This window comes from Odocoileus virginianus, chromosome 16 (genome assembly GCF_023699985.2).
Source record: "Odocoileus virginianus isolate 20LAN1187 ecotype Illinois chromosome 16, Ovbor_1.2, whole genome shotgun sequence".
Taxonomy (NCBI): domain Eukaryota; kingdom Metazoa; phylum Chordata; class Mammalia; order Artiodactyla; family Cervidae; genus Odocoileus; species Odocoileus virginianus.
In genome coordinates this window covers 53,761,736-53,788,300 of record NC_069689.1, presented here as the reverse complement: position 1 = coordinate 53,788,300, position 26,565 = coordinate 53,761,736, and positions in this window count along the sequence as shown.

Sequence of the window (26,565 nt, the reverse complement as noted above, 5' to 3'; positions counted from 1 at the left end):
TATTTCACACACAATTAATCTGATTTATTCTCATCAGCCCCCTGCACTGGGCAGGAACTATATACAGTAAGTCCCCTACATACAAACGACTTCCATTTCAAGAGTGCTTCACAAGTCCAGTCTATTCCTAAGTCCAACACATTTAGCCTAGGTACCCAACTGACACAACCAGCTACATACCACTGATTTTACGCTTGCTTCCAAACATCCTGAGCTTGAAATAGATACTGTGCTACTATTGTACTGGATGCAGGTGCAATCCCTGGGACAGAAATATCCCCTGCAGGAGGAAATGGCAACCCACTCCAGTATTTTTGCCTGGGAAATCCCATGGACAGAGGAGCCTGGCAGACTACAGTCCACAGGGTCTCAAAGAGTCTGACAAGACTGAGCATGCACTACTGTACTCTATACAGTCCTGTGCAGCAAATTACACAAAAATACAGCCACTTAAGGAGGATGCAAACACGTGACAATGTACGCCAGAGACGTGCACTAACCTGACTGGACACGCGAATGCATGGTGGCATCTTGAAAATTCGCAACTTGAAGGTTCATATGTAAGGAACTCACGGTACTAGCGTGCACAGGGCTCCCTGCCCCTCTCAGCCTCTCCTCCATCATGATGCCTCCTTCCATCTCTCTGAGTCTCTGCCACATCCACCACCTGTCCCAGCCTCAGCTCGGTCCACATACCTCTGCTCTCTCCTCACCACGAGGGGATGGAGGTCAAGCTGCAGCCAACACAGTTACTTTCTCCAGCACCCTCACTCCACTGCACGTATGGCAACTCAGGGATCCACCAATGGCATGTGGGACAGCTCTAGGTAGGAAACTTCCCTGGTGGTCCAGTGGCTAAGACTCCATGTTCCCAATGCAGGGGGCCTGGGTTCAATCCCTGGTCAGGGAACTAGATCCCACATGCTACAGCTAAGAGTTTGCATGCCAAAACTAAAGATCCCACATGCCACAACTAAGATCTGGTACAGCCAAATAAAGAAATAATATATATTTTTAATTTATAAAACAGAAAACTCTAGGCACACTGGACTAGCAAGTTTCCTTTGCAGAGTCTGGCAGGGCAACCTGGGAGGCAAAGTACTTTCAGACTCTCAAAGGTGAAGTGCAGCAAACCTACCCTCAGAGCTCCCCTTCCAACCCAAACTCATGCCCACTAAGGCAATCCAAACCCAAGGTCATAATCCCTGCTTTCCCTACTGTCTCTCTATTTCCACAATCCCTTAGACTAGGAAGATGAATCTCCCTTCTTCCCTCACCTTGTTAAGAGCCTTCTTATATATAACTCACTGCAATCAGGACTGGCTCATGCTTCTAAAACTGCCAGCATTGCAACAGCAGGATGGAGCTTATTTCCTTGATTCTAATTAAAACAGAAATCTAATCTGACAGGTGAAGTTGAGCAAAGGCTTCACTACCCCAGGGGATATCTGTCCTCTCTGAGACACCAAAACTTGTTGCTTCCAAAATGGAAAGCCTTAGGGCAGCAAGATTTGCAGGGTATGGAAATCCATATGAGAAGTTTCCAAATGAGCCATTCCCATTAGAGATGTAAAGTGAAGTCACGTGACTGGAGCAGAGGATTTGTTCTGGAGAGGCTGGCAGAAGGCAGAATTGGCTAAAAAAAAAAATGTTGAGGACAAATTATGACAAAGCTATCAGACTCCCTAGAAAACAGTAAGACTTAATTTTCCAGACAATGTAAGACTTAGAGATGGACAGACCTAAGGGCCAATTCTTTCTTCTACTTGTTAGCTTGGAAAAATGACTTAACTTGTGTGTCTCTGATTTTCTAGTTTAACGTGGGGGTGATTAGGTTGGCTTCCTTATGGGCTTCTGGTGAGGATCAAATTCACACCAAGGAATTCTATGCAACTCCAAAAAGAATGAGTAAGCTCTTCATTTACTAATAAGGAAGCATGGCGACCGTAGGGGAGCGCCAGCCCCCACTGAGTCCTGAAGAGATGCTGGGACAGTCATGGAATCTGTGGGTCGAAGCTTCCAGACTTCCTGGGAAGGACAGGACAGAATTGGATGAAAGTTTCAAGGAGTTGAAAAATCACAGAGTCATGGGGCTCTGTCACGAAGAGGTGACTCTACTAGGACCCCCAGTTAATACTTGTTGGAGAGGGAACTGAAGCTTTGTGACCAGTGACATGCCATTGCAAGCTGGTTAGGACTGTGCTCTGGAGTCAACTAGATTTAACCTTTAACCCCAGCCCCACCTCTTGCCAACTGTGTGATCTTAGGCCAGTTACTTAATCCTTCCACACAACATTCCATGGATCCTGGTTCCCAAAGAGAATATGGCATTCCCTGTTTAGCTTCCTTCCCTTCCACTAAAGAGAAAATATATCAAAGCTTTTGGACAAATTCTCAAAAGTAAAGCTATCAGAACTCCCCAGGGCTAGACATGGCAGGAGAATGTGACAAGGGGCTGTGTCATGTGTAGTGATGCTCAGAGAGGGGAGGAGAGCTTTCAAGGACTCAAGCATAGAGGACGCTGCAGAGCAGGCTGAGGTTCCTGGGACCTCAAGAATCTCAAGAAGAGGACTGGTTGGAATACTGCAAGATGCATTGCTGTGGATTATGTACTCAGATGCCTTTCATGCCTACAGGGCACAAGTGAAGATGAGAATCACTCTTTAGCTCTGTGCTTTGAATGCAAAATGATTTAAGCCCCAAGACACTTGGATTCCTCCTTTGTGAACATTAAAGTTAATAAGTCAAGGTGAATGCTTCTGCTGATTAACTCGCCTCATAAGAAGGGTAAAGGCTGGTAAGGAACAGGAGAGGGCCCTTGGGTGTCCTGAAATTGGATCTGGAACTGAAAGGTTTCTGCTATGCAGTGGTCCCCCACAAACACTTGGAGTGTCAGGGGAAGACCATGAGAGAGAATGTCTTGATCTTAATTAAAATTCCCTCTCTAAAGCCTAATACTCCATACTTCTTAACCTTCCTCCGTACCCAGGGCTGTTCTGAGTCTTTTAGAAGCAGCAACACAGTCTCATGGAAAGAAATCATCGGCATCTGTTCTCCTTAATGCATATGTAGGAAATGACACTTCACCGCACCTTAGTTAGGTGAGGCTCTGTGACTAGTTGCAGACAAGGGGATGTGCGTAGAAGTGACATGTAATTCTCCAGGCTAGGGCAACGAAAATCCTCTGTGTAATTCCCTGTCCCCCTGCCACTGTGGCAATGAAGGCCTCACAGTGAGATGGATCACAGTGGTCTGACTTGACTGAGACACCAAATGAATGACACTGTTACCGGGAGGAGCCAATTTTGATTCCAAGTTGGATCTGTTTCTTTTACTTAACCTTTGCTTCCCCTTACTTTTATTCACTGAAAGGACACTGTTTATAAATACTGGCCTCCCTCAGGGAACCCTGCTCCTCTGCCTGGATGTTAAATCAAAGTGCTTTTGTTCAGGACCCCATCCACCTGTGGACGTCTATAGGAAGGAAGAAATTAACACACTCCTTCCATGAGACTGGTCATTCTGGGAGATATTTGCAAGATTAATGGCCTTTTTACTTTACTTTCTCACCTCCTCACATCTCTGTTATAAAAGAACCTGATATCCAGACCCCAATATAATGGTTATTTTGAGACATTAGTCAGCCATCTTCTCAGTCTGCCAGCTTTCCAAATAAAGTCATATTCCTTGCCTCAACACTCAACTCTCAGATTTACTGCCTTTCGTGTGACGAGCAGAGCATGCTTTCACTCAGTAACAACACTGTTCTGAGGACTCACAGATCACAGAGGATTTAACATGAGTAAGAAATAAAACTTTATTGTGCTAATCCTCTAAGATTTTGAATAAGTTGTTACTGCAGCATAACCTAGCCTAGCCTGACCAGGTTTTGGGATCTGACAAACCAGACCCAAAGCCTTGCTTCACCCCTTACTAGCTATATGGTCTTAGTGAAGTTGCTTAACCACTCTGAGTCTTATTACACTCTTTTATTCAGGATAGCCCAGATGTGGCTGCAGCAACAAACAACTTGCGTACTTAGTTTGTTAAATGCCCACACAATATATTTTTATACTATAGTAAGCACTGACTAAACGGCGGTTATTTTATGACTTTACAATTAATTTTATTTAAAGAAATCCTTTAAAAATATGCCAACTTGGAGAAATAGTAACTTTTCAGCAGAGAAATCTGGCGAATACTATCTTAACCAAGTAGACACAGTTAATATCACCAGTGATGTCACATGGATATCAGATACTCCCTGATATGATGTGATGTGATAAGAAGAACACTTGACCTCTGCAGTATTCTTTTTAAAAATGCATAACCCTACTCTAATCATTAGGAAAACATAAGAAAAAAAAAGTAAGTGTCCTCCTCCAGGATAAAGAATTCCTCACTCTGAGGAAGAAGGCTTTAGTCTGTTTCTGATCTCTTATTATATTACTTGCAAAATTTATATTCTATATATTGTGAAAGGATTTTTAATATAAAACCATAATCATATAGAAGTAATCAAAAAATAAATAAAAGGACATATTGCAAAATATTTTATTCCTCAAAACATGAAAAACAAAAACTGTAAAACTGTCACAAATCTGAGAATATTGGATAGTTATAATAAACTAAATGCAAGACGAAACCTTCAACTGGATACTAGAACATGCAGAGAACATTAGTGGGTTAGTGGGTAAAATCTAAATAAAATCTGGAATTTAATTAAAAATAACTGTATATGTTTATTCCATACAACAACCAATTCTCCAACACCAACTGGGTATCCTGTAATCCAGTTCACTTCAGTTTACCCAGAGTTAGCACAGACTCCATGAATTTAAGATTTAATGCTAAAAGATAGCCCCCAATTCAGATGCCAGCTCCAAATGGGGTCCCCAGGATACACATACTTCATCCAATCAATGATAAATTCAAGGGTGCCACAACACCCACCTCCGAGCTTGATAATTCACTAGAATAACTCACAGAACTCAGGAAAGCACTTTACTTACAGATACTAGTTTATGATAAAGGATAGAACTCAGGAACAGCCAAATGGAAGAGTGTCACTGGGCAAAGCCCTGGGCAGGGGAGAGATGGCACAGAACTTCCAGGCACATCGCTGCTCTCCGCCAATCCAGAAGCTGTCCTAACCGTGCTGCTCAAGAGTTGCACCAACAGGGATGGACCCAGAGGGCTTCCCAGGCGGCACCAGTGGCAAACAAGCCGCCTGCCACTGCAGGAGACACAGCAGACTTGGGTTTGTTCTCTGGGTCGGGAAGGTCCCCTGGAGTAGGAAGTGGCAACCCGCTCCAGCATTCTTGTCTGGAAAATTCCACAGACAGGAGAGCCTGGTGGGCTTCAGTCCGGGGGATTGAAAAGAGCTGGACACTACAGAGCACACATGCACACACATAGGGTAGACTTAGAGATTGTCATACTGAGTGAAGTAAGTAAGACAGAAAAAGAGAAATATTGTACAGTATCCCTTACATGGGGAATCTAAAGAGAAATGATACAAATGAATTTATTTCTGAAACAGAAGCAGACTCACAGACTTAGAGAATGAACTTACGGTTGCCAGGGGGATGGGAAGTAGAAGGGATAGTCGGGGAGTTTGGGATGGACATGCACACACTGCTATGTTTAACATGGATAACCAACAAGGACCTACTGTCTAGCACAGGGAACTCTGCTCAGTGTCATGTGACACCCTGGATGGGAGGGCAGTTTGGGGGAGAATGGATCATGTATACGTATGGCTGAGTCAATTTGCTGTCCACCTAAAACAATTACAACATTGTTAATCAGCTATGATATGAAAAGTGTTTTTTTAAAAAGTGTTTTGAAAGGGTATCTAATGCCAGAATGAGAAATTTTTAAAAAGAGTTTTTATCTAAGTTTTATAATGTAAGCATGATTGATTAAATCACTGGTCATTGGTGATTGAATTCAAACTCTAGCTCCTTCTCTCGGGGGAGAGGTGGGGAGTAGGGGATGGGAGAGGTGGAAAGTTCTAGCCCTTTAATCATGTGCTTAGCTCTTCTGGCAACCAGGTTCCATCTGAAACTACCAAGCCCCAGTCACCACCCACCAATTAGCCACCTTATCAGCCTAAACCTCGGTACAGCTCATAAAGGGACTCTGTGAATTACAAATGACAGTCCTTTCACTCAAGAAATTCTAAAGGTTTTAGGGACTCTGTGCCAGAAACTAAAGACAAAAACCGTACACTCTTTAACATCACAAAAAATGTACCAATGGGCTTCCCTGGTGGCTCAGTGGTAAAAGAATCCACCTTGCAAATGCAGGAGACATGGGTTCGATCCCTGATCCCGGAAGACCCCACGTGCTAGGGAGCAACTAAGTCTGTGCACCACAACTGCTGAGCCTGGGCTCCGGAGCCTGGGAGCCGCAACTACCGAGCCCATGCGCCCTAGAGCCCGAGCTCCCCAAGAGGAGCCTCCGCAGTGAGAAGGCGGAGCACCGCGGCTACAGCGCAGCCCCTGCTCGCCACAACTAGAGAAAAGCCTGAGCAGCAAGGAAGACCTAGCACACTCTAAATAAACAAAAAACAATCAAAGAGCTATTTTTTTTTAATGTACCAATTTCATTTTCTTAGACTTGACAAACAAGCCGTGGAAATGCAACATATTAACATTATGGGAAAACTAGAGAAACACATGCAAAGCAATGAAACAGGACTGCTATCTCAGACCCTGCACAGAAAGCAACTCAAAATGGATAAACATTTTAACATAAGACCTGACATCATAAAATGCCTAGAGGAAGACATAGGGAAGACGTTCGTGGATATTGGTCCCAGCAATGATTTTCTGGACATGACACCAAACCACAAGCAACAGAAGCAAAAATCAGCAAACAGGACGATATCAAACTCAAAAGAAAGTTTTGCACAGCCAAAGAAAAAATTAACAAGATAAAGTGACAGCCTAAATAAGGAGAGTACCTTTTTGTAAGTCATGTGTCAGATAAGCGGTTGAAGTCCAAAATGCATAAAGAATTAACACAACCTAATGACCAGAAGAAGGAAATGGCAACCCACTCCAGTACTCTTGCCTGGAGAATCCCATGGATGGAGGAGCCTGGTGGGCTACAGTCCACAGGGTCGCCAACAGTCGGACACGACTAAGCAACTTCACTTTCACTTTTCACCTTTCATTCATTAGAGAAGGAACTGGCAACCCACTCCAATATTCTTGGCTGGAGAATCCCGTGGACAGGGGAGCCTGGTGGGCTGCCGTCTATGGGGTCGCACAGAGTCGGACACGACTGAAGCAACTCAGCAGCAGCAGCAGCAGCAGCAATAACAGGAAAAAAAAAGACACAAACAATCCAGTTTTAAAACTGGACAGAACTAAATAGGCCTTCTCCAAAGAAGACATCAAAACGTCCGACAGACACATGAAAAGATGCTCAACATCACTACCACAATAAGATATCACCTCACTCAAATAAAACAGCTATCATGAAGATAAGAGACAGCAGATTCTGGCAAGAATGTGGTGAAAAGGAAATTTTATCCACAGTGGGACTGCAGATTGGTGCAACCACTATGGAAAACAACGTGGTGGCTACTCAAAAAGTTCAAAATAAGACTACCATGCTCTCCAGCAATCCCACTTCTCAGTATATACCCAAAGGAAATGAAAGCAGGACTGATGTTTATAGTACAACCATGTTTATAGCAGCATTATTCACAATAGCTGAGATACGGAAACCACCCAAATGCACATCAACAGATGTCCGGTTAAGAAGGATGCAGTGTTACATACACAATAAGATATAGTTTGGCCATCAGAAAAAAGGATATCTTGCCATCTGCAGTAACATGGATGGACCTTAAGCATATTAGGCTAAGTGAGATGAACCAGAGAAGGAAAAATATTGTTTATTATTACTTAAATGGATAATCTAAAAAAAGTCCAACCTGTAAAAAAAAAAGAAAAAGAAAACATTGGGGTTACCAGGAGAGCATGGTGGGATATAAGATTGATGGTGTTTAAGGGTACAAACTTGCTGGGAGCAGTAAATAAGTCATACAGATCATACACATTTTAATGAATATGGACAGCAATACTGCACCCAATATGCCAATAAATTTGGAAAACTCAGCAGTGGCTATGGGATTGGAAAAAATCAGTTTTCATTCCATTTCCAAACATTTTTGGCAATGCCAAAAAATGTTCAAACTACCACACAATTGCACTCATTTCACCTGCTAGCAAGGTAATGCTCAAAATCCTTCAAGCTAGCTTCAGCAGTACATGAACAGAGAAATTCCAGATGTACAAGCTGGATTTAGAAAAGGCAGAGGAACCAGAGATCAGATTGCCAACATCTGTTGGATCATAGGAAAAGCAAGAGAATTCAGAAAAACATCTACTTCTGCTTCATTGACTATGCTAAAGCCTTTGACTCTGTGGATCACAACAAACTGGAAAATTCTTCAAGAAATGGGAATACCAGATCACCTTACGTACCTCCTGAGAAACCTGTATTCAGGTCAAGAACCAACAGTTAGAACTGGACATGGAACAACAGACTGGTTCAAAATTGGGAAAGGAATATGTCAAGGCTGTGTATTGTCATTCTGCTTGTTTAACTTCTATGCAGAGGACATCATGCAAGATGGCAGGTTGGATGAAGCATAAGCTGGAATCAAGATTGCCAGGAGAATTGTCAATAACCTCAGATATGCAGATGACACCACCCTAATGGCAGAAAGCAAAGAGGAGGAACTAAAGAGCCTCTTAATGAAGGTGAAAGAGGAAAGTGAAAAACCTGGCTTAAAACTCAACATTCACAAAACTAAATTCATGGCATCAGATCCCATCATTTCATGGCAAATAGATGGGGAAACAATGGGAACAGCGTCAGATTTTATTTTTGAGGGCTCCAAAATCACTGCAGACATTGACTACAGCCATGAAATTAAAAGATGCTTGCTCCTTGAAAGAAAGGCTGTGACAAACATAGACAGCATATTATAAAACAGAGATCACTTTGCTGACAAAGGTCCACATAATCAAAGCTATGGTTTTTCCAGTAGTCATGTATGGATATGTGAGTTCAACCATAAAGAAGGCTGAGCACTGAATAATTGATGCTTTTGAACTCTGGTGCTGGAAAAGACTATGGAGAGTCCCTTGGATTGCAAGGAGATCAAACCAGTCAATCCTAAAGGAAATCAGTCCTGAATATTCATTGGAAGGACTGATGCTAAAGCTCCAATAGTTTGGCATCCTTGATGTGAAGAGCTGACTCATTAGAAAAGAACTTGCTGCTGGGAAAGATTGAGAGTAGGAGGAGAAGGGGATGACAGAGGATGAGGTGATTGGATGGCATCACTGACTCAACAGACATGAGTTTAAGCAAACTCTGGGAGATAGGGAAGGACAGGAAAGCCTGGTGTGCTGCAGTCCATGGGGTTGCAAAGAGTTGGACACGACTGAGCGACTGAACAATAATATTGTACTTATAATGATGTAGTGGGATAAACACTGCTTCAGTGGCAATCATATTATTACACAACATATAAATATATCAAAGTACCAGGCTGCATACCTTAAATTGTGACATGTCACATTTATCAAACAATAATTGAAAAAAATTTTTTAAATGCTTAAATCAAAGGTATCCAAGGAAAGTGGGTACAGGTATAAGGGAACTCTCTGCACCATCTTTGTAATGTTTCGGTAAATCTAAAACTATTCCAAAATAAAAAATTGTTTATATGCCCATATCTTCCCTAACTCTGTCCAAAACCCATGTATAAAATCAAGTGATACCTTCACTTCCCTGTATGTGGTTAATTCCAGGTACTCAAGAAATAAAACTTAACCCTCTATATCACATACATCTTCCCACTGTCACTCTGCTTGAGTCACCTCTGCATGAAGCTCTGGATCCTTCTTCCTCTTCCCCTACTCCTGACAGGCCTGGAGCTGAAGGATCTAAAGTAGGGATCAGCAAAGAGGGCCTATGGGCAAATCTGGCCCACTCTCTGTGTTTATAAATAAAGTTTTATTGGAATACAGTCATGCTCATTCATTGACATATTGTCTATGGCTGCTTTTACAGTACAATGGCAGAGTTGAGTAGCTGCAACAGACCTGCAAAGCCTAACATATTTAGCATCTGGTTTTTAAAAAAATAATAATTTGTGAACCTCTGCCCTAATAAACTGGATCTTTACCATGCAACCAGGCACTACTTTAGGAACCTAATCTACATCATTTCAACCGGCTGCAGGTGAGAGAATACTGCCCTAGGAGGATGACTCTGTCTGTCTCTTACTCTGGCACACACACACACACACGTTGCAATGGACTGGATGTGTGTGTCTCCCTGATAGCGACAGAGTAAAGGGACAAAGTAGGTGATGAAACAGTTAATCCCATTAAGACATTATAAGTAGAAAAAATATGGGAGACCCCTGTAAATTAGTGATTACCCAAAGACTAGGTTTGCTTAACATCAAAATCCAGCAGGCTTATTTAGCAACAAAACCATGCAACAGAAGCATGAACCATGCCCCCAACACAATAGAACAATGGTGACACCTCCTTCCCAGTGAGCTCAGTAAGTTAGGACGTGCTCTCTGCACACACGAAAAACAATCATCTGTGGCCCTAACTTAACCACGTAAGGACAAGAAAACTCCCCTGCTCAGTCTGGAGGAGGAGCTGATGATGGAAGCACAACATCCACTCAATAAAGAAAAAGAAGTCTTCTCCTCCCCCCGCCAACTTTTTGATTACAAAACTGTAAGCTAGTAAGTTCTAGGGGCACAGCATCCTCTTGCCCACCTGCTTATAAGCCTTACGAGCATCCTATTCTCACATATCACATCTTCCATCACTTTGCCTCTCACTGAATTCTTTCTGGGCTATCGCTGTGGTACTGGAGCTCTTCGGAGCCCACCTAAGGCTTCACCCGCTCACCAAAATTCATATGGTGAAACCTAACCCCAATGTGATGGTATTGGGATGTGGGGTCTTTTGAGGCCAATGAGGTCATGAGGTTGGAGCTCTCGTGAATGGTATTAGCGCCCTCGTAAAAGAGGCTCCAGAGAGCTCCCTCACCCCTTCAGCCATGTGAGGACAAAGTGAGAAGACAGCTGTCTGCTCACCAGGGAGTGGGTCCTCACCAGACACCAAATCTACTCACAGCTTGATCTTGGGTTTACCAGACTTCCCAGTTGCGGAGAAGGAAATCAACAAATTCTGTTGTTTATTAGCCACCCCGCCTCTGATATTCTGTCAGAGCAGACCAAGCAGATTAAAGACACACATATACTTGCTACTCCATAAAGATAGAAAATCAGCCTGATTTTCCTGAGCACCCACTTAGCATCAAGGAAGGATTCTGAGCTACAGGAGAGCTCTCAGCAGTGGTCACAGTTTGAAAACACCTTAATGAGAGGAGCTTTTAAACATGCGCCTGTAGAGTGCTTCCTTGCAGGGGAGCCTGGCCCTACCCTGCCACATGCTTTCTTTCATGCAGGTGCCTGTCAGCAGTAAGATTGTCACTTGTTTTCTTATGTGGAAGGCATCATAAGGGCTCTTCTTCTTTTTTTTTCCAACACGATTTTTCTTAAATAAGGGGCTTCCCAGGTGGCTCGGTGGTAAAGAATCCACCTGCCAATGCAGGAGACCCAAGAGATTCAGGTTGGATCCCTGGATCGGGAAGATCCCCTGGAGGGCACAGCAACCTACTCCAGTATTCTCCCCTGAAAAATCTGATGGACTGAGAAGCCTAGCAGACTACAGTCCATGGGGTCACAAAGAGTTAGACACAACTGAACACACAGAATATAGTATTTCCTTAAATAAGTGCAGTTTTCCCACCAGTTTCAGATTGCTGTCCAAACAAAACCTAAAAGTGCCTTTGGCCAAAAACAAAAGGGTGTAGTTTGTTCTTTGAATCCCTAAGTCATTGTAATAATAGAAAAAGAGTTGCTGCTCTGTATAAATTTGTTCATTGGATTGGATTGGATTGAGATGAATCACTGAATTGCATTTCACATTTAATGTAACCCACATGACCCTTTTCATTAGTTTTAGGGACAGACACAGCTAATGCCCAGTTAATGCCCAGATTTGATGGCTTGTGCAAAAAAAATTTACCAGCTGTGTGACTTTGGGCAAGTTATTTAATTTCTCTGTACCTCCAGTTCCTCATCTGTTAAATAAGAATTATGACAGTACCTCCCTTATAGAATTGTGATAAGAATTACAAGCTGTTGTTATTGAGACGTGTCCGTCTCTTTGCGACCCCATGGACTATAGCCCTCAGGCTCCTCTGTCAAGGAGGCAAGAATACTGGAGTGGGTTGCCATGCCTTCCTCCAGGGGATCTTCCCCACCCAGGGATCAAACCCACATCTCTTGTGTTGTATCTCCTGCGTTGCAGGCAGATTCTTTACCACTAAACCACCTGGGAAGCCCAAGAATTACATGAAAAGTATCTGGAATCATGTCTGGCAAATATTAACAAGAAAATCAATGTCTTATCACAAACCCACATCACTTCCCATGAAATAGCTGAGAAACTAGGAGTGTATTCAGTCCAGAAAGTTCAATCAACCCTTGTTCCAAATACCTGGGGGAGGAAGTAGATAATCAGTGGTCAATTCTCTAGCAGGTGTTAATAAGGGGTGGTCATTTTTTCTACAGTTTCTGAACAGTGTCACTAGTGAAAACTGGTTCTCTCCAGGAAGATGTGTTCTTATCCATTGCTGCAATGATGTCCTCGGGTCAATCCAGGGACTCTGCAATAGTCCCAGACTCGTATATCCAAGATTACAGCTTTTTTTAAGAACACTCTCAGTCATGGAGCTCAAATAATATCACTTCATCAGGGTGGCTAAGTCCAGAAGAGCTTCAGGCTTTGGAGACCCACCCTTCTGGAATAAACATCTAGGCCCTGGTTATTGGCCCTGGCCCTCATGATAAGTTGCAGTATGGGACCCCTACGTGTTTTCCTTCCAATAATCTCTGTAGAAACTTTCTCAAGTCAAGAGAGATGTTCTGGGGAATTCCCTGGAAGTCCAGTGGGTAGGACTTCACGCTTCCACTGCTAGGGGCCTGGATTCACCCCCTGGTCTGCAAACTAAAATGCTGCAAGTCTAACAGTGTAGCCAAAATTAAAATAATAATAACAATAATTTTTAAAAGAGAGATTCTAAGATTGCAGAACCTCCAGGAGAAGGGTCACACATCTTGTTCCCTTTTGTCCCTAGCAGACCCCTGTGGTTCCTATGTACATCTGTCCATCCCTCTCCAGCCAACTCTGCTTACTGAAGGCACGGTGAGGGGCAGCCTTCATCAGACCAAGAAAGGTCCCACCTGCCTCCCTAACAGAGACATTCCAAGGGCTCAGGATGGAAGCCAAGTGCATGCGTGCATGCTCAGTTGCTTAGCTGTGTCTGACTTATTGCGACCCCATGGACTGTAGCCCACATGTTCCTCTGTCCATGGAATTTTCCAGGCAAGAATATTGGAGTGGGTTGCCATTTCCTACTCCAGTGGAAGCCAGGAGAGTTTGAGAAGTATCCTAAACCATTCCTTTGGGGTAGCTGCTTCTTACATGTAAATTATTTTTCATTTTGCCTCACAAGTCACTGGCTACCCTTATTCTTGTCCTGAAAAGTAAGACACTCTTTATCTATGACATTTCTCCTACTTATGAGATCTATTCATTATGATCCTTTGTGTGAACTTCTGAAGGGGAATAAAAGTCACATTATCTTTGAAGCAGGCAGTAGATGGGCTTTCCCACCCCAGGGAAAGCATCTGGAATTCATTCCCTATGGACAGAAACTCCAAAATATCAGTAGCAGGACAATCAAGAGAGGAGACTGGGTCTGCCCAGATAAGAGAGGAGAGACCACATATTTCTCATTTTCGAGGTTAAGGAGATCTTCCTGACCAGAAAGCTCCTTGGAACTCAAAAGGGGAGTGATGTCAAGTTTACCCACAGGCCTCTTCACTGGAATCCATCTGGGCTGAAAGATGTGTACACACACACAAGAGGATTCTGAGGTGAGCCAAATATGGACTCAGAACAGGCAAATCAAGATGACTGGCCAAAGGAAACCCTGAAGAAGCACCCTGTATAAGTGATTTAAACTACCATGACGACACGACTCTCTCTCAGTCCACCCACGTGTCTGTCCACGCGTACTGTACTCGCTTCCTGCTGCACACTTTACTTCTTTCACTATTTTCCATCTTTATGGGAAATCTTTTCTGCAGAGCCAAAGGGCCAGGGCCTTGTCACTGACCACTGGTCTAGTGGCTCAGATTCAGCTCTCTCAATGCATCTCTGGCTAGGAATTGAAACCCTGCTTCAAGCTGCTGCAGGCCAAGGGAGATAATACTGTTCTGTTTACTTCAAACTCTTAGAATATTTCTGCACCCAGTTTGAATTAAAATTCTAACCACTCTCCTAACATGTGTATGGGTTTACCTAAAGTTCTATTCTTGCAGTGCCCAAGAACATCTCAGACTTCTTTTGGCGATTTGGTATGACCTATTATATTCAGGAATATATGCAGTTATGGTGAGAACCCTAATAGACACACTGGTCCATTCTCTGCTTCTTGGGAAACTTTCACTCACTCACTTAACATTGTTGGGGGTCAGCAGTAAACAAGACCAGCACAGGTCCTGCCATCAAGGAGCTCACAATTCTAGCGGGGAAAGATAGATCAAAAAGGGGGGGAAAACTATAATCACAATCATGAATCACAAGAGATATGAAATATGAACAGTGTGTTCTGAAAGTAAGTGCAAGGGGAATAATGCTACCAAAGAATAGGGTGAAGTAAGAGCAAGACAGTGGGTTCAAAGAGGGTAGAAATTGAGCTGCATCTTAAAGGTGAGGATTTAGCCAAAGAGAAGAAGGAGGATAATTGGGACAAAGACTACAGCATGTGCATGCATATGCAAAACATCCATGGTGCAAAGTGACCTGTAAGGAATGCTGAAACAGCTAGTGCAAGACCAAGGTCAAGGCAGTTGAACCTGCCTGGCTAGGACAGGGCTCCACATGTCATGATCAGAAAGTAGACTTTGTCCTACAGAGCACAGGATGAACATTGATATAGATTTGTAGTCGCAGTTTTCACCAGGTTTTCAAAACAGTTTTTCAATTAGTCGAGGCATCACTTAGTGTGCATACAGTAATGAAGGACCCAGAATCTCAGTGGCTTTCAATAACTTTGCACTTTCTTGTTTATGACCATGTCTGTTGAAGGTTGACTTAACTCCACAGACTGCTATTCTTACATATAGGCTGAGGGAGCAGAGTCTGTCTGGGTGGGGTGTGCGTTCTTGGAGCACAGGACAAAGAATGATGGAACAACCCCGGCAACCGTTCTTAAAGCTACTGCTCAGCCACACACATCAATTTCACTCTCATTTCATTGGCCAACAATGACATATGTCAAATTCACCCTCATTCCACTGGGCAGCCATAGCATGCAACAAAGTCCCATGTCAATGGGCTTGTTAATATAGCTCTTCCTGGTAAGAAGGGATAGTGAATGTTTTGGACAAATTATTTTAATTACCATAGTAGACAATATTTAAAACTTGACAGATTTCAAAGAAAAGTCAAGATTCCCAGACTTTCTTGGGGAAAAAAAATAGCTGGCAACATGGGGCTGTTTCCACAGGGCAGCTTAGCTGCCTCGTGGGAGCTTAGCTAGCAAAGTAATGCTCACACGCTAACAAAGTAACGCTCAAAATTCTCCAAGCTAGGCTTCAACAGTATATGAACCGAGAACCTCCAGATGTTCAAGCTGGATTTAGAAAAGGCAGAGGAACCAGAGATCAAATTGCCAACATAGGTTGAATCATAGGAAAAGCAAGAGAGTTCCAGAAAAACATCTACTTCTCCTTCATTGACTTTGCCAAAGCCTTTGACTGTGTGGATCACAACAAACTGTGGGACATTCTTGAAGAGATGGGAATACCAGATCACCTTACCTGCCTCCTGAGAAATCTGTATGCAGGTTAAGAAGCAACAGTTAGAACTGGACATGGAACAACTAAGTGCTTCCAAATTGGGAAAGGAGTGCAGTCAGGGCTGTATACTGTCACCCTGTTTATTTAATTTATATGCAGAATACATCATGTGAAATGCCAGACTTGATGAAGCACAAACTGGAATTAAGATTGCTGGGAGAAATATCAATAACCTCAGATGTGCAGATGACACCACCCTTATGGCAGAAAGTGAAGAGGAACTAAAGAGTCTCTTGATGAAGGTGAAAGAGGGGCGTAAAAAAGCTGGCTTAAAACTCAACATTCAAAAAACGAAGATCATGACATCCAGTACCATTGCTTCATGGCAAATAGATGGGGAAACAATGGAAACAGTGACAGACTTTATTTTCCTGGGGTCCAGTATCACTGCAGATGGTGACTGCAGCCATGAAATTAAAAGATGGTTGCTCCTTGAAAGAAAAGCTATGACAAACTTAGCATATTAAAAAGCAGAGACATTACTTTACCGGCAAAGTCTATCTAGTCAAAGCTATGGCTTTTCCAGTAGTCATGTATGGATGTGAGCGTTGAACCATAAAGAAAGCTGAGCAATGAAGAATTGATGCTTTTGAACTGTGGTGTTGGAGAAGACTCTTGAGAGTCCCTTCAACTGCAAGGAGATCAAATCAGTCAATCCTAAAGGAAATCAGTCCTGAATATTCATTGGAAGGACTGAGGCTGAAGCTGAAGCTACAAAACATTGGCCACCACCTGATGCAAAGAGCTGATTCATTGGGAAAGACCCTGATGCTGGGAAAGACTGAAGGCGGAAGGAGAAGGGGATGACAGAGGATGAGATGGTTGGATGGCATCACCGACTCAGTGGACATGAGTTTGAGCAAGCTCCAGGAGCTGGTGATAGACAGGGAAACCCAGTATGCTAAAGTCCACGGGGGTGCAAAGAGTTGGGCATGACTGAACGACTGAACTGTCTGACCTTCAGCCACACCTTTTAGACCACGGAATGCTTCTCTCCAGTTTGTCACAGGCCCCACGCTGCCTGCTCACTCATGTATGTTACCTGCCCAGCTTGGAGGAAGCAAATGAGTTTGTAACCTAGAACAACGGGCAGTCACGGAAGAGATGACAGGTGTGAATGAAAACTGTTTCCTGCCACTCCAATAACCAAAGGATTTGCAGCCATCAAGCCATCATGTTCCAGCCACCCTGATGGTGAGCCCTGATGGCATCAACAGGCAGGATGCCTCCCCCGCTCCCCATCCAGCAGCCAGCTGCTGCAGCCACCCCCACAACAGCGCACACTGAGGAAACTCCGGATGAGAAAAGCCTGGACGCTGGCCCGGAGATCTGAGGTGCACATCACAGGAACGATTTCAGTGAGCCCAGACTCCTCTTTGTTACTACGTGCTCAATCACACAGTCATTTCCAAGTCTGCAACCTCATGGACTGCAGCCCACGAGACTCCTCTGTCCGTGGGATTTCCCAGGCAAGAATACTGGAATGGGTTGCCATTTCCTTCCCCAAGGGATCTTCCCAACCCAGGGATCAAACCCTGGGGATCAAACCCGAGTCTCCTGCATCTCCTGAACTGCAGGCAGATTCTTTACCGCTGGGCTACCAGGGAAGCCCCGCCACCTTCCTATCAACAAGTGCTAAATCCATTAACTTGAGATGTCTAGTTTTCTTTGTCAATAATCTTTTGATGTTCCCAACTACCTGGTCTTTGTTGCAAAATCTTCTATATATCCTGGCTTCCCTGCTCTTGCTTTTTTGGAGCAGTCTCTTAGAGTGATCTGAAAGTCTAGTCTTCCCAAGCTTGAAGTCTTCAGAATGTCCACCAAATAAGACATTCAGTCTTAATTTTACATTGTGCAATTTGGGGTGTTCTTTTTGTTTGTTTGTTTGCAGTCAACAAGGAGAAAGGTGATGGGATCAGATCTACTTTTCAGACAGCTTAACTTCAGAGTCTGAAGTTAAGGGAGACCCCAGAACACAGCAAGGAAACTCCACTTAGGAGGCTACTGCAATAATCCCTGTGCAAAGTCACTTCAGTCGTGTCTGCTCTCTGCAACACTACAGACTCTAGCCCGCCAGGCTCCTCTGTCCATGGAATTTCCCAGGCAAGAATACTGGAGTGGATTACCATGCCCTTCTCCAGGGGATCTTCCTGACTCAGGGATTGAACCTGAGTCTCTTAAATTTCCGGCATTGGCAGGAGGGTTCTTTACCAGTACTGCCACCCTAATCTAGCCTAAACATGTAGTTTAAAAAAAACAAACAAACAGGCACCAAAGGCTCTACCCATTATTAAATGTGGAGAAATACGCTAGAGGCAGCCTTCAGCTAGAAACAGCCAGCAAGAGCGAAGACCGGTACACTTCTGCTGGTTGTCTCAAGGCCGTGAAATCTACCTCCTTCAAGGATGAACTGAAAGGGGACTCCCATGGGTGCCTTTCTCAACTGTTGGTTGAGTGAAATGGTGGGGGGCCGGGGGGACACGGGAGGTGGAAGGGTACATTGTAACAGGTAAAGGAAATAGCCCCTTTCCGCTCCTATTCTCTCCCCCAACCCCTCCCTCCCCAGTCACCCTCCCTCCAGCAGCCCACTACTGGCCTAAATTAAGTTTTCAAAAGGCGGAGAGGCTCTGTGCTGATTTTTTTGTGGAAGAGCACTGAATTCAATAAAACATAATTATTGATTTAATTAAAACAGTTGCTCTGTGAGAAGTGAAGCTTTTTTAATAGCCAGCAGAGAGGCAAGAGCCCTCATTCATTTCTAGTGGAGCTTCTGAAATAAATTGGACTGCTTTTTTTTTTTAATAGGCACTTTCTAAGCAGCGGCTTTGAAATGGATCCCCTAGCCATTCATATGCAGTAATTCAACCAGTGAATAAGGTGCCTTTCCCATTGGCTGCCTTTCAGGAGAGAAAAGAGGAGGCGCTGTGGGCCCAGACTGAGAGATGAATAATTCATGGCCCTTCTTCTGGGGCCCCTCTGTGCTCCTTTCTGCTTCCTTGTACTTACATTTGAAAGGAAACGTGGAGCTGGGGACTGTCCCGCCGTGGGGCTTCCACACCCTCTCTTGAGCTAGTGGAGAGATGCTGTCCGGAAGGACCCAAGGCGTCAGAGGCGACGGGACCCCGACTCCCCACCACGGGGGCCAGGGTCTGACCCCTACGGGGCTGAGCTCGGGAAAGAAATCGAACAGGGAGAGAGTGGAGGGGAAAGCAGTCCTCCTTGGCACATTGGAGTAGAACCTACCGGGGGGCCAGATGACATCAGCCCCCTCTTTCCGCACCTGCAGCCGCAGGCGAGCGTGTGGCTGCGTGAGCGGGCGGGCTCATCACTTGTATTAGCGAAAGAGAATAATGATGCATCCTCGGAAAAGACATTAATGAGGTGATGACATATTTTTAATTAAATGCCTTACGTAAATTATTAATCCATTCCTCCTGGAAAGACAGACGGTGGCACATTATAAACGTGAGCCGGCCGGTGTGTATCCCAGTGCGCGCACACACTCCCACTCCGCAGACCCTGGGGAGGCCGTTTAGCTTCCACCGCAGCCCTGGGGTGGGAGTTAAGGCTGCCTCTGTTAACAGCCTGCAAGCTGGCCTCACAGTCTGTGCAGGCTCTGGCCTCAAGCCCGGGGGCCGGTGGGGCTTGTGAACATGACCTTGGCACCTACAGGGCTCACGTTTCAACCTGGAACCGTGCTGTGGAGGTCGATGATTAGCTGTGGTTTTAAGACGTCCCTGGGCTGGAGGTGGCGCACACAGGGCGCCTATTTGCAGACAGTCTGGCGGCAGCTTCCTCAGATACGGCTCAGCTCGGAGATCGCTGCCGCTCCCCTTCTTCGCCCTGCATCCTCTCCCCCTGTTTTCCCCAGTGGCCAGCAGCCCCTCTATTTGACCGAAGTTAGTGGTACTTCCTCCACTAAGCTCCCTGGTGTCAAATTGGACGCCACCACCATGCTAGTGGGGCTTCCCTGGTGCCTCCGACTGTAAAGAATCAGCCTGCAATGCAGGAGACTAGGGTTCAATCCCGGAGTCTAGAAGAGACCGTGGAGAAGGAAATGACAACCCACTCCAGTATTCTTGCCTGGAAAATTCCAAGGACAGAGGAGCGTGGAGGGCTACAGTCCCTGGGATCCCAAGAGTCAGACATGCCTTAGTGACTAAACCACCACCACCATGCTCTTAGATTAAAAAAGAAATTAAACTAACAACAATTATATTGATCATTAAATAAAATTTCCATTTGGGAATTCCCTGGTGGTCCGGTGGCTAGGGTTCAGTGGGTCCAGGTTCCACCCCTGGTCAGGGAACTAAGATTTCCTAAGCCGTGCAGTAAGGCCAAAAAGAAAGAAAAAAATTACTATTTGTTGAGTGACGGACCGAACTTATGGCTGTTGTAGGGGAAAATTGAGGGGGAGGGATAGTTAGGGAGTTTAGATGGACATGTACACACTGCTATATTTTAAATGGATAACCAACAAGGACCTACTATACAGTACAGGGAACTTGCTCAGTGTTATGTGGCAGCCTGGATGGGAGAGGGGTTTGGGGGAGAATGGATCATGTATATGTATGACTGAGTTTCTCTGATGTTCACCTGAAACTATCTCAACATTGTGAATCAGCTACACTCCAATAAAAAATAAAAAGTTAACGATATATATATATATATATATATATAAAATTACTATTTGTTGAGTACACATATGCTAAGCACTGTCCTAAGTACAGAGCATAGATTATCTTCATCAATCCTCAACCCAAATCCTATAGAATCGATAATATTGTTGTTAATATACCCATTTTACAGACCCCGTACATTCAAGTTTAGAAAATTAGTAACTGGCAACGATAAAGTTCAAATTCTGGCCTGTTTGGTTTCATGGCACTGCTGGCTTAGAACTTTGTAACACTAGACCTGTTACTGCTATTTTGTGAATGAAGGAATCCAGGAATAGAGAGGTTAAGGTGAAGAGGCTGAAGTGCTACAATAAGAAGTAGAAGAAGGGATTTGAACCTGAATCATCAGAGTCCAGGGTCCCTACACACACCCACCATGTCAGGATGAGAGCCGGAAATCAGAGAATTAGGTCCCATGCACCTCATTGGAGGGGGACAAGAAGGCCATGGATTCTCAATGGTTTTCACCATGGAAGTAAGAGTGGATGGAGGGACTTCCCTGGAGGTCCAGTGGTTAAGAATCTGTCTGCCAATGCAGGGGACACAGGTTCAATCCCTGGTCCAGGAAGATCCCCCATGCAGAGGAGCAACTAAGCTGAGAGCCGCAGCTACTGAAGCCCAAGCACCATATGGCCTGTACTCCACAACGGGAGAAGCTACCACATCGAGAAGCCCATGCACCGCAACTAGAGCTTGCCCCACTCCCGGCAACTAGAGAAAGCCAGTGCATAGCAATGAAGATCCAGCCCAACCAAGAATTAATTAGTTAATTAATTTTTTAAAAAGTGTGGATGGAGCAGGAGAATTCAGGTTCTCGCTAGAGCAACTCTGTCCTGTTTTTTTCTGCAGAGTCACAGTGAGACCCAATCAGATTCCACTTCTCTCCAGCACCTGAACTGTATTCTGGGCCCTCTGCCTTCATCCCAGATCTCCTAGGGAAACAAAGACAAACTCTGCTTTTTGACAAGGAGTCATCAGTGCTCCCAGGGAACATGAAGGACACAAGAGCTCAAAGGAATACCATGCTTTGCTGGCCCATAAAAGACGGTGCTCGCCCACCCACTCCCACTTTGCAGAAAGAGTGAACAAGGAGGTGGAAAACGGTTAACAGGACGTTCTGGAAACATAATTGGAAAATCACAATGGCCGAGAGAAGGAGGCGCCATGGAGACTCACCCCAGATCACATCACCTGTACACATACTAGATGTATAATTACTGTCTATAGGAAACTATATGCAATGACATTTCAAGAGCAAGTATTATTAGTTCCATAAAAAAAAGCTACGTCAACAGCTTTAAATGGTTTCTGGCCTTTCCTCCTTGAGCCAAGCTGTCAGTGTGTGGGAAAGAATCCCTCCAAATGGTTCTCCATTAGGGCCACAAGGCAGTAAAAAAGGCGTCTCCCACAGGAAAGTCACTGGAAGCATTTACAACTCACGAGCCCACTGAAGCCTCAGCAGATATTTATGAAAGGTGTTTGAAAATGTACTTCTGAAAGAATCACTTCATGTTTCACTAACAGTCTGCCCGGCCACATCCTCTAAGGCAGTTGACAAAATTGGTCACTACCTTATATAAGAAATATATGGGATATGAAAAAAAAAAAAAACAATGGCCCTTCCATGTTCCTTTATAAGATTGAAACTCTGCCTAGATTTCCTGAACTTGTGCCTCAAAAGAAAAATTTTTAATGAGGTGACAAAATATGTCTTATAAAATTAGATTGCTAACATTTTCCTTAGTCTGCACCCCTCTTCCTCTTCTTCCCCTATAATTTTTAAAACAGCTAATAATGTTTCTCCCTGGCGACACAGCAGTAAAGAATCCGCCTGCCAACAAGAGACCTGGGTTCCGTCCCTGAGTGGGGAAGATCCCCTGGAGAAGGGCATGGCTACCCACTCCAGTATTCTTGCCTGGGAAATCCCATGGACAGAGGAACCTGGGGGCTAGAGTCCATGGGGTTGCGAAGAATTGCACATGACTGAGCAACTAAACAGCAACAATAATGTTTATTCTGGGACTTTGGGGGGGTGGCGGCGGGGGGAGGAGGTTGGGGTTGTGGTGTTCATAATGGTCTGGAGTTTAGAATGGGTCTCAGACAGGAAACAGAAAGTTATGGGGTTGCAGGGGACAGAAATAAATCCCTAACCTGAGCTCCTCTCCAGGCTCTTCTGCTGAGAGTGTGAGTTTTTGCAGAAGTAGAGTTTCTCTTGGGACTTCCCTGACCAGTCTAACTGTGAAGACTACCTTCCAATGCAGAGGGTGCAGGTTAGATCCCTGGTCAGGGAGCTAAGATCGCACGTATCTCCTGGTCAAAATGCCAAAATATAAAACAGAAGCAATATTGTAGCAAATTCAACAAAGACTTTAAAAATGGTCCACATCAAAAAAGGTTCTCTTTGTTCCCTGCTCAAGTTCAGAACCAACTTGGTAATAAGCTCAGACACCAGACAGAGGGGAAGAGCGAACAGTCACCTTATTATTGAGAAAGCTCACTGCCAGGGCTCACTTGCTGGCCAACCCTCCAAAGAGATGTGTGACCCTGGGGAAGAGACTCAGTCATATCTCCCTCCTCTGGGCTGTCCTCAGGATGAAATGAGAAAATGTCTGTATCGTTTTGCACAGTTACTGCCACACAGGAAGTCCCAGACACTCATTAGCTCTCGTTATGATCTTCCTGCAAAGAGACAGTGCAGCTGGTCCCAAATGATGCTAGAATTCTGCACAGCCCTCTCCAAAAAGTCACTCAGACTCCAAAAACACTGCAATTTTAATTTAGGTGCACAAAGATAACCACACCCTTTGCCAAGGCAAAATAAATAAATAAAACGGAATCCATAATGGTTTTATGATGCTAATTTCATTTTATAGACATGTTGTGAGCTCTCCTTTTCAGAGTCTGGTATTGATTGTTCTTGTATTGTTAACTCATAACCAGACCATATTTGAAGACATAAACTTTAAGAGAGACAATAAAGTAGAAACACACTCTCTCATGAGCCTCTTTTATCCTGGTTGAGTAGAATTCTTAAACACTTAAGAGATCTGTGAAGTTATGTGTCCAAACATAAAACCTGAATTGTGGGGATTTGGAATTCAGTGGGCTTTAGTTAAACTACTCTACTCTGATCAGATCACATCCAGGTTATCTTAAGTTCTGGAACATTTTTTTGTTTGTGTGTGAGTTCCAACAACAGACTTTATTTTTTAATTAATTGATGTTAGAGTACAGTTGCTTTTTATCGCTGTGTTGGTTTCTGCGGTAAGCAAAGTGATTGTGCTATACGTATACATGCATTCCCTCTTTTTTGGATTTCCTTCCTATTTAGGCACCATAGAGCATTGAGTAGAGTTCCCTGTGCTGCACAATATGTTTTCATTCGTTATCTATTTTATACATAGTATCAGTAGTGTATATACATCAACCCCAATCTCCCCATCAATTTATTACACACTGCTTCTTCCTCCCTTGGGATGCATACGTTTGTTCTCCACGTCTATGTCTCTATTTCTGCTTTGCAAATAAGATCATCTGTACCATTTCTCTAGATTCCACAGACTACATATGTTAATATATGATCTTTGCTTTTCTCTTTCTTACTTATTTCACTCTGTATAACAGTCTCTAAGTCCACCCACATCTTGATGAATGACCCAATTTTGTTCCTTTTTAGGGTTGAGTCTAGAATCATTTTTAAGAGCATTAATACCAAACTGGAGTTCATTCCCAGCTGGCGCTGGTGGTAAAGAACCCGCCTGCCAATTCAGAAGATTTAAGAGCTGCTGGTTTGATCCCTTTGTCAGGAAGATTCCCCTGGAGGAGGGCATGGCAACTCAGGCCCTTCTTGCCTGGAGAATCCTGTGGACGGAGGAGCCCAGAGGGTTGCGCAGAATTCAGACACGACTGAAATGACTTAGCATGCATGCGTGGAGTCCATCCAGGTCAGGGGACCCAATGTAGCCCGCAAACACGTAACTGCAGTACAATGCTGACTTTATTCTAACTTGAGGGTATTCTTCCCACACCACCACACACTTCTCCAACACCAGCTGGAGGTCTGACAATTCAGCTCAATTCTGACACTATCTACCTGGAAATAGTATCAGATCCCCCAGGGCTCTGTCCCACAAGCCTGTCACAACTCGTCCTCAGTCCAGATGCCAATCCCAAGTGCAGTTTGTTACCTGTGCTTCTGACCAACTGGCTAAAGGACAGTTTCCAACACCACTCCCCTGCCCACCCCCCACCCTGGGTTTAATTTGTTTGCAAGATCAAACCAGTCAATCCTAAAGGAAATCAACTCTGAATGTTCATTGGAAGGACTGATGCCGAAGCTAAAGCTCCAATACTTTTACCACCTGACGGTAAAATGGGTAAAATGGGCTGACTCATTGGAAACGACCCTGATTGAAAAGATTGAAAGCAGGAGGAGAAGGGGGTAGCAGAGGATGAGATGGTTGGATGGCATCACCGACTCAATGGACAAGAGTTTGAGCAAACTCCAGGAGATAGTGAAGGACCAGGAAGCCTGGCGTGCTGCAGTCCATGGGGTCGCAAAGAGTCGGACATGACTGAACGACTGAACAACAGCAATAGCAGTTCACGAAATTCAGAGAAACATTTCAATGTACTCACTAGGTTAGTGATTTGTTATAAGAAAAATGTAACCCAGAAACACACAAGTGAAAGAGATGCAAAGGGTATCTGCAGGGGGGAGGTAGGGTGAGGGGGGAGAGTGGAGATCTTGCATGCTGTCTGCGGGTTCCCCTCTTCAACAATCTCCTTGTGTCTGTCAAGCAAGAAGCTCTCTGAACCCTGTCCTTCAGGTTTTCTTGGAGGCCTTAGACATGATTGATTATATCACTAGCCATTGGCAGTTGACTTAACCTCCATCCCACCATTCCTCCCCCTTGGGAAAATTCCAATCCTCTAATCACAGGGTTTGTCCACCTGGCAACCAGCTCCTCGCCTTAGGTGTGGTCCAAAAGTCACCTCATTAACATAACAAAAGACACCTTTATTGTTCTCGTCACTTAGGAAACTGCAAAGGTTTGAGGAACTCTGTGCCAGAAAGGAAACAAAGACCAAATACATATTGCTTATTATAAATCACAGCATTACACACAGCCGGAAAGAATGATAGAAGGATTGGAAAGTGTAACCTGGGGAAAGTTGCAGGGGACAGGTGTTCTGGAATAAATAACAGGTTATCCCATAAGGTAGATATTTTGACTCCTGGTGTGACCTAGATATAGGACAGAGGTAAGAATTAAAAAACAAATGGCATGTGAGAAATGGAATATTTCCTTCCATATCAGTAAACAAGAGATGCCTCAGTCAGAAGAGATTGTCCCCGCTGCAACATCAGCTGTTGAGCCTGAGGGAACTCGGGAAGGAAAGAACACTTGCCGTCTAGCAGCCGTCAACTGCACCTGCTCCATACAGTGAGCCCGAAGGCACTCAGGATGTGAAAAACAGGAAACTTGCCCGGACAGGTGAGATGTATATGAAAGGAATGGTTTCAGTGAGTCCAGACTCTTGCATCTTATCATATGTAGAAAAGCACTAAATCCCTTAAGTTGGGATATCTGGTTTTCCTTAATTCACAATAATCTTTTGATGTCCAGACTACCTCCCCCTTGTTACAAAACCTCTATATAACCTGGCTCCTCCCTTCATCTCCTCTTCACCTCCTCTGGGCATTTCTCTCAGGGTTATTTGAGATGCTGTCTCCCAGGCTTCCAGTCTTAAAAATTCCCAGAGGGGGAAAAAAAATTCCCAGAGAATACAACATAACTCTCAACTTTTAGGTTGTGGATATTTTTT